The sequence below is a fragment of the Pleurodeles waltl genome, chromosome 7 (genome assembly GCF_031143425.1).
Source record: "Pleurodeles waltl isolate 20211129_DDA chromosome 7, aPleWal1.hap1.20221129, whole genome shotgun sequence".
Classification (NCBI taxonomy): Eukaryota; Metazoa; Chordata; class Amphibia; order Caudata; family Salamandridae; genus Pleurodeles; species Pleurodeles waltl.
In genome coordinates this window covers 497,946,947-497,962,938 of record NC_090446.1, presented here as the reverse complement: position 1 = coordinate 497,962,938, position 15,992 = coordinate 497,946,947, and positions in this window count along the sequence as shown.

Sequence of the window (15,992 nt, the reverse complement as noted above, 5' to 3'; positions counted from 1 at the left end):
TTTGGGGGAGGGGTGCGCGTTGTGTGAGTAAGTAGCCTCTTTCTAGCATGGTTACGCCCACTTTTGGCCTGTTTGTGAGTGTGTGTCAGTGTGTTTTTACTGTGTCACTGGGATCATGCTAGCCAGGACCCCAGTGCTCATAGATAAAAACCTATATGACAGAGTGTTTTGCCTGCCTCACTGGGATCCTGCTAGCCAGGACCCCAGCGCTCATAGTTTGTGGCCTAATGTGTTTGCCTGTGTAGTGCCTAACTGTGTTACTGAGGCTCTGCTAATCAAAACCTCAGTGCTTATGCTCTGTCCGCTTTTAAATTTGTCACTGTAGGCCAGTAACTTCACTTAACAATTTCAATTGGCATACTGGAACCCCCCCCCACTTATAAGTCCCTAGTGTGTGGTACCTAGGTACTCAGGGCATTGGGGTTCCAGGAGATCCATATGGGCTGCAGCGTTTCTTTTGCCACCCATAGGGAGCTCAGACAAACCCTGACACAGGACTGCCATTGCAGTCTGCGTAAAATAGTGCACACACAATTTCACAGCCATTTTTCACTGCACTTAAGTAACTTATAAGTCACCTATATGTCTAACCTTCACTTGCTGAAGGTTAGGTGGAAAGTTACTAAGTGTGAGGGCACCTTTGCACTAGCAAAGCTGCCCCCATGTAGTTCAGTGCCATTTCCCCAGATTTTGTGAGTGAGAGGGCACCATTACATGTGTGCACTACATATAGGTCAATACCTATATGTAGCTTCACAATGGTAACTCCGACTATGGCCATGTAACATGTCTGAGATCATGGAATTTTCCCCCATTCCAAATCTGGTATTGGGAAGCCAATTCCATGCATCCTGGGAGTTCCACCATGGACCTCCAGTACTGCCAAACCAGCTCTCTGAGGCTTGCACTGCAGCTACAGCTGCTGCCACCTCACAGACAGGGTTCTGCCCTCCTGGGTTCTGGGCAGCCCAGTCCCAGGAAGGCAGAACAAAGCATTTACTCTGAGAGCAGGGTGTTACACCCTCTCCCTTTGGAAATAGGAGTTATAGGCTGGGGAGGGGTTACCTCCCCAGCCTCTGGAAATGCTTTGAAGGGCACAGATGGTGCCCTCCTTGCATAAACTAGTCTACACCGGTTCAGGGACCCCTTCTCCCCTGCTCTGGTGGTAAACTGGACAAAGGCAAGGGGAGTGACCACTCCCCTGTCCATCACCACCCCAGGGGTGGTGCCCAGAGCTCCTCCAGTGTGTCCCCGACATCAGCCATCTTGCTTTGCAAGGTGTGGGGGCACTCTGGAGGGCTCAGAGTGGCCAGTGCCAGCAGGTGACATCAGAGACCCCTCCTGATAGATTCATACCTGATAAGGTAACCAATCCCCTTCTCAGGGCTACTTAGGGTCTCCCCTGTGGGTTCTCTTCAGATTCTGCTTGCAAGTTTCCTTCAGGAATCCTCTGCAACAACTTCAGCATCCTCTGACCTCGGATCAACCGCAGCCTGCTCCAAGAAACGTTGTAACTGCAACAAAGTGTCTACAAGAGAAACTTTTCTTCAGCAACCTCAGCTCCAAGTCAGCAACTGCAACAGTTTCCGTGGTGTGCATGCTCTGGGGACTCCCTGTCTTCATCCTGCACCAGAAGGACTGAAGAAATCTCCTGTGGAGTGACAGAGTCACTCCCCTGCTCCAAGCAGGCACTTTCCAAGGCTACGGCCGGCACCCTGGGACTCCTCTCATGGTGACGAGTGTGCTCCAAAGGACACAGAGGGTGGACATCATCGACATAAACTGTCCTGAGGTCCTGCTGACGCAATTTGGAGGAGGTAAGACCTTGCCTTCTCCGAGAACGACTGTATCCCTGTGTTTTGTGTCTTCTTCGCCTCCTGAGGCCTTTGTGCACTCTTTGCAAAATTCCTTCATGCACAGCCTGGCCCAGGTCCCCAGCACTCCACCCTGTGACGCTGAATTCGCTGAGTTGTTCCCCGGTGGCGTGAGACCTTCTTTTGTTGTGCTGCATCAACCGCGTTTTGCACCTCCTTTGAACCCGGATCCTGTGGCTTCTGGGGGTGCTGGCTGGCATCCTGAGGGCTCTCTAAAGTGCTGAGCGCCCCCTTTTCCTCTTCACACAGAGTTGAGGCCCTCAGGTCCCTCCTGGGTCCATCCAGTTCCATTTTTACGAAAAATGCACTTTTGCCTCAACCAAGGCTTGTTGGCACCTTTCAACACGAAATCTTGTCTGCAACAATCTTCACGCCGTGGGACATCTTTTGCATCATGCAGGAACCTGCTGGCATCTTCCTAGGGTGCATTTCTGATAACCGGGGACTCTTCTTTTGCACCCTCTTCTGCGTTGGCAGGGGCTCCTGTCCTTCCTGGAACTTCTTTCATCATCTGGACTTGTTCTCCTTCCTTTGCAGGTCTTCAGGTCAAATAATCCAGCAGTTGTTCTTTGCAGACTTGGTTGGCTGCTGCAAAATCCCAAACACGAGGTGTAGTGTGTCCTAAGGAAATTTGCAGTACTTTACTCCTGCTTTGCTGGGCTCTGGGGTGGGGTAATTTACCGTTACTGTATTCTTACTCTGCTAGTGATTCTGCACACACTACAATTGTCTAGGGGGAAATTTGTGATTCACATTCCACTTTTTTAGTATATGGTTTGTGCTGCCCCTAGACCTATTTTCTTCCATTGCATTCTATAGGAATTTCTACTGTTTGCATTGTTCTATGACTATTTACTTGTCTAAATTTGGTGTCTATTGTATATATTGTGTATAATACTTACCTCCAGAAGGAGTATTGTCTCTAAGATATTTTTGGTACTGTGTCACCCAAATAAATACCTTTATTTTTGGTAACACTGAGTATTGTCTTTACCTGTGTATAAGTACTGTGTAACTATAAGTGGTATTGCATGAGCTTTGCATGTCTCCTAGTTCAGCCTAAGCTGCTCTGCTATAGCTACCTCTATCAGCCTTAGCTGCTAGGACACTACTACTTTACTAATAAGGGATAACCTGACCTGTTATAAGGTGTAAGTACCCAAGGTACCCACTACAAACCAGGCCAGCCTCCTACAGACACGGAGTCCCATTCCTCAGTGCCGCGCGGCGGTGATATTAAGCGCTCGGTGGGGGTTAGGCTCCGCCCCTCCTCCTTGCAGCTTTCACCTGGTACACCGAGTCTCAGTGAGAGAGTATAAAAATGCTGTCCAGAGCCCTCTTGTGAGAGACAGCGGGCTTTGATATTTCTTAACAACAATGGGCAGAGGGTCTCCTCATGTAGCTTCACCAAGGTCCTTCTACAGAGACATTATTTGGCATTGTCTTCACTGTTTCTTATTGTAACTTGTGCAAAGCACAGACTGACATTTTATGAAATATCTAAAGTAAACAATGTATTAGATGATGCATTTTCCATGCATCCCTACACACATATTCTTTAGCATTAAAGTTTTGCCATTGTGCAGGTTCACTATTTCGATAAAGTCAACACATGAAGATCTGAACTTCATCTATTTTTTGATAGTCCAAAGTATCGTTGGTAAATAGAATCTTATTCAATGGGTTTAACGTGTAAAGCCATACTTAAGGGAGCTGAGGCCAATACCGTAGCACATCAGCACCATCTGCAAAGCACACAGTGCGCATTCCAATAGTACTGGAATGCCCAAGGCATATGCTCCCCCTGTTGGCCAGAGCACTGGCTTACCACCAACTTTCCATGGCAGTCAGACCACCATGAAAAGGCTGGTGGTAAGTAGAGTTGTAATTAGCCAGGTGACGCTGAACTCAGCACTGCCTTGGCTGAGTACAACTCAGACCACTGTTGGACTGTCGGGAACCATGCACCTGGCTGGGATGGCGTAATGTGGCGGTCGAACCACCACAGTTGCGGCAGTCCGACCGTCACCATGAAGCTGGCAGTCCTTGGGCCACCAGCCTCGTAATGAGGCCCTAAGATTTCCATTTGCCAGGTTTGCTCACTACCAACCTCTGGGAGATGCATTGGAGCCTATAGCCTAGCTGCTTATATAATACTTATTCCTATGAGTTGCCGCACTGCCTGGTGTATTATCAAACCACGTAACATGCCTAGATACGAAATGCTGATTCGTATGGGGTGCTCCACCACCACTAGGGGAGGGAATTAGGGACTCTTTTTCTCTCAGACCAGGGCCAGTTGCATAATGCCCGTTCCTATGGCTTGCTCTTTTTTCCTCTTTGGGCTCCAGAGTATTTACTATAGTTCATGCAAAGTTTAACCCCCGACCCAGGTGGGCTACTGATGAGCACTTGTGATACCCATTTTAATATGGTCTATACTCTAAGATATCTGCCTGCACAACTGCATCTTTTCTCACACTTTTCTCTTACATCAGTAAGAGAGTGGAACTAAAATCTTTCAGCAATATGGATTATGCAGTCTCTGCCATAGATGCAAAACACTTCGTACACAGGCTCTTTGCACTCACACACTCTTTATACATCATGACATTACAATCTAGTGGACCATTCCAGCTTTCAAAACGTTTTGCTTCAAATTCATGCATCAACAAAAAACAATTAGGGCACAACTCTGGTGATCTGGGTTATGGTAACGCAGTATTTAGAGCGCTGTCAAACTATGAGCCGTAATTGCCTAAATACATATATTTATATATGAACATGCCTGTATCACTATAATGTAAGCCACCGTAAATGCCCACGTAAAAGATTTTAGGTTCTGTCAACAAACATTTGCCTTATTTAAATGTACCCGAATGTCTTTAGCTGTCAAAATTGGGTGTGCTTAGAAAAATGGCTAAATGCAGTATTGCTCGCTATCAAATCTTCAAAACAAACTTCAAAAAAGGGTTGTTTTGTGGCAACGCATTCAAGCCACAAGTTTGCCTCTGAGCATGCCTGTTATAGTGTCCTGCAGGACACGTTCTAGTGTTTGGCCAGCCTCTCTGCTGAGGGCTGGCCTCCCACATACACCCCACACCCACCCAACACAGGCGTCACCTGTCAGGTGACCCTGGCAATAAAAAGGGCCGGGCGCACGTGCCCAGGGCCAGTTACACCCACCAAGAAATCGTGTCTGTGTGGTCTCATTTTAGTAGCATGGGGGCCTAGGGCCCCAACACTACACCTGTAATGACGCTTTAGGAAAAGATTGTGATCAGTCCCAAAGGTACATTTCTTTTCACCCCTGACCCGAACCACTTTATTGTAGATTTCTTGGCACTATGGACGCCGTTGCATTGCACATTGTAAAATAATGATGCAGCATTTCAGGTGTTGGGTTCTGAGGTACGTAGAGTAAGGTCTGAACTAGCAGTTGCAAATTGAGCGCGACGTTTTGCAACCTGCCTTCCATTTTGTAATGTAATCTGTGCACTAAACGTTTCCATTTCAAAAGCCCATGCACAAAGGGTTGCAAAACGACCTGCCTAACGACTGCTAACTAGGTAGGTTGTAGTTTGCATCCCCCAAGACTGCCTATAAATGCAGGGATGGTGGCCGTCAAAGTATAGCAGACCTTTGTCTCTACATTTACATTCCCAAATGGGAAATATTTTTAAAGCAGCCCCTTAGTCATTAAAGAGACTTGTGTTGCTTTAAAAAATGTTTCCAGTTATGTAGATGAAGGGGGGAATATAAGTGATCCCGTGGACCACTGTCTGCTTCCCCTCGAGGCTGCACAGGGACAGCTTTCCCTTACGCCTACTTAGGGGTAGGTACATCTGAGGTCACACGAAACATTAATATCCTGATTTCCGCATCACAATCAGCAGGGCTGCTGCTTTCACGCACCCTCTTTATACCAATTTGGAAATAGCCACAGAACTCTTTTTGTTTGTCAGAAAGACTTTCGGGACTCGCAAAAGTCCTTCGTACATTTTAAGACACTCTTATGGGTTACTACAAAAGTGATTGTGTATAAGGCCCGTGCTCAGAAAGGTACCATTAACAATTTTGGGGGGACTTGCCACACGTTCTGTTGATTAACAAGATTTGTAAACAGAACATAGTGTACACGTAACCTCTCAGATGTTGGCTAGTAATCGCGTTGGCCAATGGGGGACATGAAGCCCAAAATTCCAGTCGAAGCTGTCCCACTCTAACAAACAATGTGATCCTGTGCATGGGAAAATCATATTATATGTTTATGAAAAAAGCTATCATCTTCCCTCCCTGGCTCCAATATTTAATGACATGCATTAAACAGGCATTTACACGAAATGCAAATGTGAGAAGATAAACTTCTTGGATATATGCTCCTATATTTTTATAGCGCTTTATGCCACCCATAGCCCCCCTCAGAGCGTGGAGGGTGCCCCAAAAGATAATTTAGAATTGTTGTACAGTGCTGCTTTTTCAACAAAGTTTCATGGTAATTCTGCAGTTGTCCTTATCCGAGTATATCCCTTTGAGTGCGTGGTTTGCTTTATGGAGTGATGAGGGGGAGGGAGGAGGAGGCTAGGGGTCGTTACATAAAAGACTGATGCTAAAATGAAAATGTGTTTCTGTAAACTTGCTGCTCAGACTCTCCTCTTTGAACTCAGAGGCTCCGTTGCTGATGAAAGAGTAGATCTCCATTCTTTGAAGGCAGATGAGACAACAACATCCATAACCCCTTGTGTGGTAACATTTGGCTCGCACCACCTTGTGGGAAATTTTCCTTAGTGGTCTAACGTTTCACTTGGATGTTGATCAAAGAAATTAGTTCTTCAAACGTTCGAGAGTCGTAGATTTCAAATCTATTATAAAGGAAATAAGCACAGGGCTATTTGAAGAGAAAATAAAAGCTCGTTTTTTTCAAAAGTTCACACAATGGCTTCAGATTTAAGATTTTATCCCAAGATTAGCTTGACCTTTACCAGTATGTATGTTTTTGTTACTGACCGAGTGCTCATATGGGTGTTACCGACTAGTAACACTATGGAGGTTTGGGGAGTAATGACCTCCTTGTGGATTGTGGTGATTGTTCGAGGTTTATTAATAAAAGATGCATTTCCCGCTAGTGCTTCTTAGATGGCTAAAGTGTTAGTCTCCTCAACAGCTCAACCTTCTCAGCTCGCACTCCTTGTTTGCTTTCCTTGTGGTTTTTGTCCTCTTCCTCTCACAGTTCGCTGCCCTGGCCGGTGTTTATCCGAGCCCCATCTCTTCAGCATCAGCATCACAGTCTCTCTCTTCCTACTTTTCTTCACAAAGGACCTGCCATTGCTCTGCAACCCTACTTGCCCTCATAGGCGATATTTATCCACCTCAGGTGCCCAGCACCAAGGCACACCACCCCTCTATTTCTCAAAGGATTGATCCCTTCACTCAAGGCCTTCAGGGCTTGGCCAAAAAAGTGATGACTATCCCTTGCCACCCATAGCTGGCTTGGTAGGGAATTGCCCCCACAGAGCTGCCCAGCAGGCACAGGCAACACGCTCTTATTGGCAGCTCATTAGCTGTAGAACAAACGAATTTCCATTCTACACCTACCAAGTAACCAACCAATGCCTAGCAGTCTATGTGAATTACTAGGGAATAACTGCTTGGGTCATCTTTTTGTAAGAGATTTCTTGGTTGGACCAGTAATGCCTCCCTCAAACAAAATTTGAACTAAAGTTTGCAAAACCTTGCACCTGATGCAGTCATCCTGTATTTCACTGTTGCATACCCTCATGCATTTAGGGAAGGTTGACATCCTCTGCAGTGAGAGCAGCACCAACACCATGCTGCCAAGTGGACCACTTTAGTAGTTAGCAGCAGAATAATATCATGCATAAAGTTCAAACAAACATCCATTGCTTTGCAACAGCGCACGGAGAGGCATCAGCCACAGGTAAGAAATGAGGGAGAGGGGCATAAAACAGGAACACACTTTGATAAAGCTGTGAAAGCCCCCAAAAAACTCAAATTGTGATAAAAAACAATGTATGAGCCCGCACTCACTACAAGATAGCAAGAATCTAGCAGGCCCTGTGTTACAGTTTTTGGCTGGTATCACCACCACAGTTACCAGCCACCTGGAGTTTTCAGCCCGGAATAGGGACTTATCTGGCAGTCCATATGTAACAGACTCATTACTGCATGTTATAGTGTGTTGCCTGAAGACATATAGGTGGTCATTACAACCCTGGCGGACGGTGTTAAAGCGGCGGTAAGACCGCCAACAGGCAGGCGGTAAACAAATTGCAAATACGACCGTGGCGGAAACTGCCAACAAAGACAGCCACTTTAACACTCCGACCACCACGGCGGTACAAACAAACAGCTTGGCGGTCACCGCCAACAGACAGGCGGAGGACAAAGTACCGCCCACAGTATCACAACCTACCAATCCGCCACCTTTTCCGGGGCGGATTCACTGCGAACAAGAACACGGCGGAAACAGGACTTCGAAGGGAAAGCGCTCACCTCTACACACCCCACAAGGAATCCGGACGCCATGGAACCAGAGCTGCACATCCTGCCAGCCCTTATCTTCTTGCTCCTCTACCAGGAGCACGAATGCCGGCGGCGAAGACAACGGTGAGTACTGCACCTACGACACAGGGGAGGGGGGAGGGAAAAAACAGGGACACACACACGCAACACGCAACAACCCCACCCTCACCCAGTACAACATACACACCAATACAGCATAATACATTACAGTTACACCCCCCAACCCCCCCGGAAGAATGCAAAGACAAAAGGAAATGAGTGTAACCATTGTAATATATTAAAATCAAGTACGCAAAAATATATATATACACTATAAACACAATATACACCAAGCTTAGTAGTCCAGGTAGTGCTCCAATGAAGACCGTGGAACACAGGGCCCACACGGTATGGGCGAGGCCCACACAAGATCCCCGACCATGACAGAGAGAACACTGCAGGGGCATCAGAGAGCAAGAAAACAGGCACCTCAGGGGGAGAGAAAGGGCGGCACCTCAGCCGGTTGAGTGCACGACGCCAAATCCACGAGGGGGCCACATAACCCATTGTTCAGTCCTGGGGAGTGCAAAGCCACAGTCTCTCAAGTCTTTTCAGTGGGTGGGTTGCCCACTGCTGCATCCTGGGGAGTGCGAAGCCACAGTCTCTCAAGTCTTTTCAGTGGGTGGGTTGCCCACTGCTGCATCCTGGGGAGTGCAAAGCCACAGTCTATCAAGTCTCTCCAGTGGGTGGGTTGCTCACTGCTGCATCCTGGGGAGTGCAAAGCCACAGTCTCTCAAGTCTCTACAGTGGGTGGGTTGCCCACTATTCCATCCTGGGGAGTGCAAAAACACAGTCCCTCAAGTGGATAACAGTCTCCACTGGTTCTGGAAGGTCACTGTGCCTAGAGTGCTTCATCCTGCTAAGGACAGAGGTAGTGGATGACAGTCTCCACTGGTTCTGGAGGGGGCATTGTGCCCAGAGTGCTTCATCCTGCTAAGGACAGAGGTAGTGAATGGCAGTCTCCACTGGTTCTGGAGGGGGCATTGTGCCCAGAGTGCTACATCCTGCTAAGGAGAGAGGTAGTGAATGGCAGTCTCCACTGGTTCTGGAGGGGGCATTGTGTCCAGAGTGCTTCATCCTGCTCGTGACGGACTCAGTAGCGTCAGTGCCCTTGGCACTCATGGGCCAGCGGTGCTTGTAGCGGCAGTGCCCTGTTCAGCGGTGCTTGTAGCGGCGGTGCCCTGTTCAGCGGTGCTTGAGGCGGCGGTGCCCTGTTCAGCGGTGCTTGAGGCGGCGGTGCCCTGTGCCCTGTTCAGCAGTGCTTGAGGCGGCGGTGCCCTGTTCAGCGGTGCTTGTGGCGGCGGTGCCCTGTTCAGCGGTGCTTGAGGCGGCGGTGCTTGAGGCGGCGGTGCCCTGTTCAGCGGTGCTTGAGGCGGCGGTGCCCTGTTCAGCGGTGCTTGTAGCGGCGGTGCCCTGTTCAGCAGTGCTTGAGGCGGCGGTGCCCTGTTCAGCGGTGCTTGAGGCGGCGGTGCCCTTTTCAGCTGTGCTTGTGGCGGCGGTGCCCTGTTCAGTGTGCTTCTGGCGGCGGGTTCCTCTGCAATGACTCATCGGCTGGCATTCCTCTCTAGCCCAGCAGGACAGGTGCTGGCGGTGGCCTCCTGGGCAGCGGTGATGATGGCGGTGGCCTCCTGGACAGCAGAGCAGGCGGTGGCCTCCTGGGCAGCCGGGATGATGGCGGTGGCCTCCTGGGCAGCGGGGCAGGTGCTGGCGGTGGCCTTCTGGGCAGCGGGGATGATGACGGCGGTAGCCTCCTGGGCAGCAGGGCTGATGGCAGTGGCCTCCTAGGCAGCGGGGATGATGGCGGTGGCCTCCTGGGCAGCAGGGCAGGTGCTGGTGGTGGCCTTCTGGGCAGCGGGGATGATGGCGGTCTTCTCCGCCGTGCTGCTCTTCCCAGCCTTGCCGGGTTTCTTGTGGCTCTTCCCCACCTTGGAAGGTGTCGCAACTGACTCCACACTCCCACCGGGACCCCTGGGAGCGGCTTTGGTGGCTGGAGTCTTCCCCCTCTCCCGCCAGGCACTGTCCAACTTCTGATGCTTGGCAGGTGGGGGACTGTCCATGCTGTGGCTCCGTGCCACACTGACTGCCCTGGTGGCCGGTGCACTCCATATTCCGGTGACTACAGGCACCACTTGTCCCGGAGATGTTGTGGCTGAGGTGCTAGGTTGGGACCTGGAGAGTCGGGACCTAGGAGACGGACAGGGTGGGGGAGGTGTGGGAAAGAGGTCAAGGTTGGACAGGAAAAGTTTTTGGGAGACACTGGGACGGGTAGCTGGAGGGGGTTTGGGAGTGGAGGAAGATGTTGTGGTTGTAGGAGGGGTACGTTTGGTGACTTTGGGTGAAGATGCGTGTGCTGGAGGCTGTCGTGAGGTGGATGGCTGTTGGGTGGGTGTGTGCCTGCATTTGTGTATCTTGGGAGGGGGCATCAAAGACACACTGGGAGAGGACACAGGGGACGTGTGAATGGTAGTGGGGGTGGTGAGTGCATGTGAGCGGGGTGTGGTGGTGTGTGTGCTGGTGATGGCAGTAGTGGCTGCAGATGTAGTGCATGCAGGTGTGAGTGTAGACAAGACTGGGAGTGAGGAGGGAGACGAGGAGGAGGGGGACACAGTGGAGGCAGTGGATGTTGGTGAGTCTGCATGTGTGTGATGCTTGCATGAGTGCCTGTGGGATGTGAGGTGCTTATGTTTGCCTGAGCTTCCCTTGTGTGTTGACGTGTGTGCATGCTGGTCTGAAGGTGTGCTTGGGATAGGCTGGGGTACAGGGGATTGCGTCTGGGTGGAGGAAGTTGGAGGAGGGAGGCTAGAGACGGGGACAATGGCTGCCATCAGTGCTGAGGCCAGAGTCTGAAAAGCTTGCTGAAGGGCCGCCTGACCAGAATGAATGCTCTCCAGGAATGCATTAGTTTGTTGCAACTGCCTTTCTACACCCTGGATGGCATTCAAAATGGTAGACTGCCCAACAGTGAGGGACCTGAGGAGGTCAATGGCCTCCTCACTGAGAGCAGCAGGGGTGACTGGGGCAGGGCCTGAGGTGCCTGGGGCGAAGGTGATGCCCACCCTCCTGGGTGAGCGGGCACGGGGCAAAGGCTGAGGGGCTGCTGGGAGGGCGGTGCTGGTAGGGGGGGTGGCGGGCACAGATGGTGCCGCCACCACAAGGGAGCTCCCATCAGAGGACGAGTCCGTGTCACTGGTGTCAGCTCCTGTCCCCACCGTGGAGCTCCCCTCGCCCTCCGTCCCATTGGTGAACTCCGAGTCCGTAGTGTCGCCCTCCAGGGCCATGTGGGATGCAGCTCCCTCCTGCTCCGGTGCCACTGCTCCTCCGCCTGATGATGCTAATGCACACAAGAACAGGGAGACCACAAAAAGGGGGGGGGACGACAGCAGAAAGACATGTTGAGTGCATGCATTACCGCTACCGTTGGCCGACACGACAGACACAGATGCCCCCTGCACTATGCCGCGCTCTTGGGCTCCACTGTTCAATCCCTGGGACATGGCCTACAAGGCTATGGACGACATCTGCACACATGGATGACACAGGGGCATTACTAGGTGTACTTGGCACTCTACAGAGGTGGGGTGCCACATGGCCTGCCTTACGGAGGGACATTGCCTACTAAACTTGCCCTGGCTTAGGGAAACCCACAGCCCACCTCCCCCACCCAGACACCTCCACTGCGCGCAAAATCAGCAGGGTGAAAGTGTACTCACCCACTTGTGGCTGCTGTGATGCCCTCAAGCGCCCATCCAACTCCGGGTACGCCACCGCCAGGATCCTGAACATCAGGGGGGTCAATGTGCGACTGGCACCCCTCCCACGTTGGGAGGCCATCCCCAGCTGAGCCTCCGCCGTCTTCTTGCTCCAGCGGCGAATGTCCTCCCATCTTTTCCGGCAGTGGGTGCTCCGTCTGTGGTAGACCCCCAGGGTCCGGACATCCTTGCCGATGGCACGCCAAATATCTTTTTTTCTGGTGGGCGCTGACCTACATGATTTGTACAGGGGGAAGAGAAATTTTATTACCAACTGCACCGTCATAGTCATTGGCCCCCATCCCTACCCTTGCCATGTGGCACATGCATTCATCGTCGTTTCATGCACGCCTCAATCTCCCCCCCCATCTTTCATCCACCCCACTCCACACAGGTATAGCCCATACAGCATGCTCCCAGTGTACTTACCTGTTTGTCTGGAGGACCGCAGAGTAGCGTGTACTGGGGAAGGACCCCATCCATGAGTTCCTCCAACTCCTCCGATGTGAAGGCAGGGGCCCTTTCCCCAAACACTCAAGCCATTGTCTCTTCCAGACCGAGGTCACAGCAACACTTGCAGTGTAGGTCCTCTCCTGTCGAAGATCAGGTATCGAGTGAGTGAACAGATAGAAATGGCAGTCACGTCCGCGGCGGTGCATACCGTCACTGCCGGCGTACATCGTCATTGGCTACTGGGACCCATAGGGTCCTATGCTAACCAATGCAGCATTGCGCAGCGGTCTTCAACCGCCTACCGCGACGGTGTACAACGCCAGCGCAGTTACCTCACATCCCATTGTCCCACTTTAGAGGTCAGAACGCCACCATTTAAGGGGCCCACATGGCTTAATTTTTAACTGCGTCACACATACCTAGGCCTAGCCTCAACACACATACAGGCCACTTTTCGGATTATGATTCGTTTTCTGTGTAAGCTGTGGGTACGTACCTCTAAGTTGGTTGACTCTGTGCTCGCTGTTGTCATTCATAGGCACCGTCCGCTGGGACATGTGAGGAGATGGCGGCATCCTCCGGTGTACAGACCGCTGGTGGACCTGTCGACAATGGAGGAAAGACATGTGATCATCACCTACAGGCTTGACCGTGCCACAATCCATGAACTGTGTACCCAGTTGGAGCCAGACCTGATGTTAGCTATCCGCCATCCCACAGGAATCCTCCCTCAAGTGCAGGTGCTGTCAGTACGCCATTTCCTTGCAAGTGGGTCATTTCAAACAACAGTGGCCATAGCATCAGGGATGTCCCAGCCTATGTTTTCCAACGTGTTGTCCAGAGTGTTGTTTGCCCTGCTGAAACACATGCAGAGCTACATCGTTTTCCCTCAGGTGGAGGATTTGCCTACAGTGAAAGGTGATTTCTATGCCCTGGGACATATCCCCAACATCATAGGTGTCATTGATGGGACAAATGTGGCTTTGGTCCCCCCCGCAGGAGTGAACAGGTGTACAGAAACCAGAAGAGTTATCATTCCATGAATGTGCGGATGGTGTGTTTGGCAGACCAGTACATCTCCCATGTGAATGCCAAGTTCCCTAGCTCAGTGCATGACGCCTACATCCTGCGGAATAGCAGTATCCCTTATGTGATGGGTCAACTCCAGAGGCACCGTGTGTGGCTATTAGGTGAGCACCTGAAACCAAGTCAGTGGAAATGGTTGTCTGGGTCTGGGGATATCCCTACAGGTTAGTGTGTGTCTAACAGTTGTCCCTCGCCATTTGCAGGTGACTCTGGTTACCCCAACCTGTCATGGCTACTGACCCCAGTGAGGAATCCCAGGACAAGGGCAGAGGAACACTACAATGAGGCCCATGGGCGAACTCAGCGGATAATAGAGCAGACCTTCGGCCTCCTGAAGGCCAGGTTCCGGTGCCTCCATATGACATGTGGATCCCTATTCTACTCACCAAAGAAGGTGTGCCAGATCATCGTGGCCTGCTGTATGCTTCACAACTTAGCTTTGCGACGACAGGTGCCTTTTCTGCAGGAGGATGGTCCAGATGGCGGTGCAGCTGTGGAGCCTGTGGACAGTGAAGATGAGGAAGCAGAAGAAAAGGACATGGACAACAGGAACTCAGTGATCCTGCAATATTTCCAGTGAGACACAGGTAAGAGTACAGACCTGCCTACTACATGTACTTTAACACTACTACCTCTCTACTGTCTGTCCTTTTCACCCAGTGTATGGTCACTGAGTTGTCACTTTCCCTTACGATTTCACAGATGTGGGTCCCACTGTGTGACATCTGCTTTGTTTCCTCATGGACCAGAGCTGTGTGACATAGGTATGTTGACATTACAATTGAAAGAGCATTTTATCACTGTAATTGCTAATACACAATTTTTAAATCACAGACTGACTCCAGATTGTTTTGTGCTTTAAGGGTGTTTATTTAAGTGCTCAATATTGGAGGGGGTTGTAAAATGGTGAGGGGTGATGGTGGAGGAATGTTCATGGCAGAGTCCAGTCTATTAGTCTCACAGGTGCATTGCCCAATGGGGAATAGGAAGTGGAGCTGGGGCAGTTTGAGGATGGACAGGGTGACAAAGTGGGACAGAAAGATTACATTTAGGGTGGTCTAATTTATTGGTGGGGGTCTTGGCATCGTTCTCTGTCTTTGTCTTGGATCTCAGGGACAGTTTGCTGGGTGGTTCTCCCTCTGCAGGGGGTGGGGTGCTTGTGTGGTGGCCCTGTGGCGGGGCGTCCTGCCCACTAACGCCGGCGGAGGTTGTGGGCAGTTCATCATCCATGCTAGTGTCAGGGGCCCCTTGTTGTGCCACAGTGTCCCTCCTGGTGTTGAGTACTTCCTTCAGCACCCCTACGATGGTGCCCAGGGTGGAATTGATGGTTCTGAGTTCCTCCCTGAAGCCCAAATACTGTTCCTCCTGCATGCGCTGGGTCTCCTGAAACTTGGCCAGTACCGTTGCCATCGTCTCCTGGGAGTGGTGGTAGGCTCCGATGATGGAGGAGAGGGCCTCGTGGAGAGTGGGTTCCCTTGGCCTGTCCTCCCCCAGTCGCACAGCAGCCCTCCCAGTTCCCCTGTGTTCCTGGGCCTCCGTCCCCTGGACCGTGTGCCCACTACCACTGCCCCCAGTTCCCTGTTGTTGTTGGGGTGGTGGGTTAGCCTGGGTTCCCTGTAGTGGTGGACACACTGCTGCTTGACGTGTCCTGGGGACAGAGGTATGGGCCCGCTGGGTGGGTGCTGTGCTGGTGTTTCCAGAGGGAGGAAGCTCTGTAGTGGCCTGTGACTGTGAGAGGGGAACTGACTGTCCCGAGGTCCCCGATGGGCCGGGCTGGTCATCTAGATCCAGTTGGACAGAGCTGCTGTCATCACTGTGGGCCTCTTCTGTTGGTGGTGTGGACATGTGTGGACCCTCCTGTCCGGTGACGTTGGGTAGGGGTCCTGCAGGGGTATAAAAGGATGTTTATTACATCTGTGTGTGGCATGGTGTGCAATGGGTGGGTGACCGTGTACCCCAGTGCTTGCATTCCTGTGTGTGACATTGTGTGATGATGGTTTAGGGGGGGTGTATGGGTATGTGCAGTGGCCATGCTTTGGTGCTGGGTGTCCATGCTTTGTTGTTGCATGCAGGGCTTGGTGTTGGGATGTGTAGATTGTGATATTGGGAGGAGTTGGAGTGATGGGGTGAGGGTGGGGTTATGTGATGGCATGCAGGTGGGGTGGGGGATGTAATAGTTAATCTTTGGCTTACCAGAGTCCATACCTCAATCTACTCCTGCGAGGCCCTCAGGATGCAGAATGCAGGA